At 44.8% G+C, this 5,436-nt stretch overlaps 1 long non-coding RNA gene across 1 annotated transcript; it reads left to right on the forward strand.

Annotated features, from left to right (window-relative positions):
* Positions 1–205: 205 nt before the first annotated feature.
* LOC130193710 (uncharacterized) lies at positions 206–3,851 on the forward strand. Its single transcript, XR_008831692.1, has 3 exons — positions 206–307; positions 3,470–3,553; positions 3,765–3,851. It is a non-coding gene; the product is annotated as an uncharacterized LOC130193710 (long non-coding RNA).
* The last annotated feature ends 1,585 nt before the right edge of the window (positions 3,852–5,436 follow it).

A 5,436-nucleotide genomic window follows, 5' to 3' on the forward strand; every position in this document is an offset into this window, starting at 1 on the left:
GTCGACACATTTTTGACAGTAGTCAAACTCGCCCCCAAACATTTCCTGACTACTACACAGGAAAAACGAGAGAGTAATTTTTCCAGAGTTAATATTTGTTTCCTCTGAAAGAGTAATTTTTATTCAGTTCAGAGTGTCATTATTTCCGATGACCACTAGAATGGGAGTAAAAAAATAGAGTAAATCGTATAGGAGTAATATTAAGAACACGCCCACTAATGTTTGTTAAGTTTCGTTTCTGCCGGAATTTTCTAATCCCGCAGTGCAAGGTCGAGGTGAGTGGCAGCGGTAGACGGCAGTGAGCCAGGTAAGTCTGCAAAGTACTACATATCGATTTTAATAGTGTAGCGACCCTGTGAAGTGGCTGGCAATCACAGTGTGGCACCGTGCATGCTGCTCGAGGGGGCGGGCCTGTGATTGGCGGAGTAGAGGGGAGGCGGGGTTAACCTGTCGGAAAAGGGGAGTTAAGGGTGGTTGACGGGAACCGTTGTTGTTGACGTTCGAGCTGCTGAGCTGAGAGGAGCACGCTGTCTGTGTTGGTGGATGCCCAATAAAGGAGGAGTAATAACGTCGTCCCGTCTCCGTGTCATCAGTGCCATAACGTCCGAGACGTTACAATAGGATAAAATGTAGGGCTGTCAGCGTTAACGCGTTAATCTATGCGATTAATTTGGCCGCGTTAACGCACTAAAATATTTTAACGCAATTAACGCAACTTTGTTTACTTCCGGTGTTCGTTGAAGTTTTACACTCAAACCGGTGTCAAACCGCTGCAGTACGGTTTAACACTGTTTCCGTTTTAAAACAATTATTTTCCGAAAATAAGAAGCAGAAATCAGTTTAAACTGTGGATGAATCAGTCGGGTTTCCTCCTGCTCCTCCTTCCTCCCGCTCCCTCTGATACACAGAGGAACGAAGGCGACGTGTCGGGTGACGCGGTGCGGAAAGAACTCGTCACACGAAACCTTCAACGTGATTGGTCAATCCGTTTGTCTGTCAACATTTTGGGGAAAAAACAACCAATGAACACTCAGTAAATCACAAAGGACCTCCCACCTCACGGGTGAGGCTCTATAGCAGCCTGTCAGTCAGAGAGGAGAGAACACGGCACCAGGACAACTGAGCCTCATTGAATAGAGCTGAGATTGTTCTGGAATGTTTGATGTAGAACACGTAGAGATGTGTCATGCAAACGCCTTTAAAAGGTGAATTTTGTTTTGTTTTGTAAAATGTATAAAATGAGCCCAGCCTCCAGAGGGTTAACGTGACATATTTGAATGTCAGTCAGTCACCAAGGCCACTGGTTCTGCTGCTGTTCAGTGTTAAAGATGACAGGACCAATGGGGTCTCAATATACTTTTTTTTTTTTACTAATCTGATGTTTCACTGAAGAAACAATTTATCATCCACAATATTAAATATCTCGCTGGCACTTTATAGGTAGGAGCCTCTTTGAAACACAGCTCTGTGTGAAGTTTGGTCTTTAAAAAGAATGAACTTTTAACTTTTAACTTTTAATTGCGATTAATCGCAATTTCAAAATGTGCGATTAATTAGTTAATTTTTTTTAATCGATTGACAGCCCTAATAAAATGTCATCAGCATTTTTTGTTAGCTTATTTGAAAAGTAAAGCCTCTGAGTTACATGATAGCTAGCGAATTTGTGGGTTAGGGTCATTTTCTCACGTTGTTCGGTTAGCAAGCACATGTGTTTTACTCTAAATTGAATGGTGTACAATTCAGTTGTCCCCAAACTCCGGCCCGCCTCCACATTTGGCCCGGCCCCTGAACAATACCAGAGACGCGTTCCGATTTATTATATTTTTTCACCTGGCCCGCTGCCGTTGAGATTGCAGTGAGACTCGGAGAAAATGTGAAGTGGTGCTCTTCGCAATAAAACATCTTTGATGGGACGTGTCGCGTCTCGGCCAATCAGCGTTTAGATGTCGACAGCGTTTGGGAAGTTAGGTTAGCTTGAATGTTAGCCCGCTATATTTACTGCTGTCACGCTGCACGGTGTATCGATACTAAGAGAGTACCCGTACGTTAAAAACAATGTGATTTAGCATATTTTTTGTATCGATACTTCATTAAAAGAGCACACGATCAGTGCGCACGCGCTGCCCCTCTCCGTTAAATGATGTCTGCACGCAGCGCTCACGGCGAGTGGCGTTTTATTTAACTTGCTGTCCGGTTAGTAAGCATGTGGTATTTTAATTCACCTGCTTCCCAGTTAGTAATGATGTCTGTTTTGTTACACCTGCTATTTGGTTAACAAACACATGTGTTTTACTCTGAATTGAGTCCTGTACATTGACCGTTTTCGCTCTGCTGTTCGATTAGCAAGCTTGTGTGTTTTACTTCTATTCTGATCTGCAGTTTGGTTAGCAGGTATATACTTCTACTGACATTCCTTCAGGGCCAGTGTGTTGGACTAGTGTTGGAGTTGGACAGCGACACACCACCTGGACGGCACTCACGGGAAGAAAGAGCGGTAGACTTCTACGTTACATCTAGAAGCGTTTGATTCAGAAATCAGGATGCAAGTAGACATCATGCATGGACCCCCCTCCGGCTGGTACCTAGAGTATTCAGACCAGAGAGAGGCGCCTTAGCAGAGGGCGCAACGGTTTAAATAATCATCATGACCAGTTCTGATTGGTCCGGCGAAGAGAGGGCGGTGTCTTTTCATTGGTTCTTGTTCCTCTGCTTCCATCGCTGTCGCTCATTCATTGGTTCTCGTGGCCCGCCAATGAGAGCACATGTTGTGAAAAAGTGTGGGAAGAAAGATGGAATTCACATGTAGCTTCCTTTGAAGCTCGGGAGTTTTCTAAGATAGTCTTATCTCTTCCTAGGTGGGATGCGCTGTGGCGAGAAGGTCGTTCCCAGGATATTTACAAAGGGCCAGTGTAGGTGTGTGTGTGTGTGTGTCAGAGAGGGCTGTGGTTGAATCCGGATATTAATTGTCAAAGCTGGACCTTTCCTTATCTTATCTGCACTCAGTAGTTGTCTCTGTGGCTCTCCTGTTCATGTGAGCATGAGTGTTGCTTTGTTCTATTCAAATCTAGGGTGAGCGTTGGTGCATAAAGTTCTTTTGTGTGTCACTGTTATCTTCTTTGATTAGTTCAGGTGCTGGACTGCCCTGCTAGAGTTTCTAACCTTCCACACTGATTTTCCACTTTCCACATAACATTTATGCAAACAATACTAGGCTATGCTAAGCTAGAATATATATTCTTTACACTAGCATCGTACAAACCTTATAGACATGTCATTTACGTAACTTGTTGCTGCTATAGAATTGGCCATTATTTTGTTCACCCGATTTACTTAATCAGAGCAGCATAGACAACATGTGTACAATACAAATGGATTAAGTCAATTTGGACAATGGATTATGAATGTTAATGAATGACTTTGTAAATAGATGTGCAAAAGCTAATAAAAATAACCTTTTCATGTCATGTAGGATGCAGGCTGTTCGAGTGAAATACAGAGATCAACAAAAATACCTGTTTTGAGGGCCAAACCTACACATTGTTTTTGGAAAGTGGTGAGTGGAAAACCTAATGAATTTCAGTGTAACACAGTAAACATACTGAAGCTGTCAGTTTGGGGGCATGGTGCAAATATTAATGAACTATTACTCAGGAGAATATATACCTTAACTGTTGAGGTTTATATTGCTGAATTTATTAAATGTCTCTTGTTCTGGAGTTTATATTAAATTTGAAGTGCATTTTTTTATTTTTTTATGTTCACAGCTTCCAAGAAGTTCAGCATCCCAACCTTGGACAAAGAGTCGTTGATGACACAAAGACTGAGGTTGATGAAGAGGTCTTTGATTTCCTGATGAAAAAACAAAACCTGGTGTGCTCGAGATTTGTCTCGCACAAAGTCAGTCAGTCAGTTTTATTTGTCAATTTTCCATATGTGCAAACATACAGAAGATCGAAATTGCGTTTCTCTTCTGTCCAACATAAAGTGAATTGTGCAACATAGACAACATAGAGTGCAAAAATAGTAAAAAACATGTGAACATATAGACAACATAAAGTGCATAGACAACATAAAGTGCAAAAATAGTAAAAAACATGTAAACATATAGACAACATAAATTGTGCTAGCAGCATTCAGACATGCGAGTCTGAAAGAGGACGGAGTGGGAGGATAGTTCAGCTTCCTGACAGCCTGGTGGATGAAGCTGTTGGACAGCCTGGTGGTGTGAGCCCGGAGGCTCCGGTATCTCCTCCCAGAGGGCAGGAGGCTGAAGGGACCGTGTGAGGGGTGGCAGGGGTCACTCACAATCGAGGTCGCTTTGCGGGTGAGGCGGGTGTTGTATATGTCCTGCAAGGATGGGAGGGGGGGGAGTGAGGCACCCATGATCCTTCCAGCTGCCTTCACTATGCGCTGCAGGGCGTTCCTGCTGTGGTCTGTGCAGCTTCCGCCCCACACAGTGATGCAGTTGGTCAGGATGCTCTCGATGGTGCCACGGTAGAAGGTGCACATGATGGATGGGGCTCCTGCTTTCCTCAGTTTCGGAGGAAGTAGAGGCGCCTCTGTGCTTTCTTTGCCAGCGATGTAGTGTTGGCTGTCCACGAGAGGTCCTCACTGATTTCCACCCCAGGAATTTGGTGCTGCTGACCTGCTCAATGTCCGCACCGTTGATGGTCAGTGGTGGGTGATGGGTGTGGCCTTTCCGGAAGTCAACAACGATCTCTTTGGTCTTGCTGTTGTTGAGCAGGAGGTTGTTGACTCGCACCACGTGGTCAGAAGGTTGACCTCCTCCTGTAGAGGGTCTCGTCATCCTTGGTGATGAGACCTATCAATGTTGTGTCGTCTGCAAACTTGACCATGTGATTGCTGCTGTAGCTGGTTTTGCAGTCGTGAGTCAGCAAGGTGAAGAGCAGGGACTGAGCACACAGCCTGAGGGGGCCCCTGTGCTGAGTGTGATGCTGCTCGAGGTGTTGTTGCCAACACGTACTGCTTGTGGCCTCTCACTCAGGAAGTCCAGCAGCCAGTTACACAGCGAGGTGTTGAGCCCCAGCTGGTCAAGTTTGCAGATTAGTTGTTGTGGGATGATTGTGTTGAATGCTGAGCTAAAGTCTATGAACAGCATTCTTACATAGAGTCTTTTTGTCCAGGTGGGTGAGGGCTGGGTGGAGAGCAGAGCAGATTGCATCCTCCGTGGACCGTTTGACGGTATGCAAACTGGACAGGATCCAGAGTGTGTGGGAGAATGGAAGAGATATGCGACATGACAAGTCGTTCAAAGCACTTCATGATTATGGGGGTCAGTGCCACTGGACGATAGTCGTTGAAGCAGGACGGAGTGGATTTCTTTGGCACAGGTATGATGGTGGTTACCTTGAAGCATGATGGAACAACAGCTTGTCTCAGAGAAGTATTAAAGACATCCGTGAAGACGTCCTTAAG

This window comes from Pseudoliparis swirei, chromosome 5 (genome assembly GCF_029220125.1).
Source record: "Pseudoliparis swirei isolate HS2019 ecotype Mariana Trench chromosome 5, NWPU_hadal_v1, whole genome shotgun sequence".
Lineage (NCBI taxonomy): Eukaryota > Metazoa > Chordata > Actinopteri > Perciformes > Liparidae > Pseudoliparis > Pseudoliparis swirei.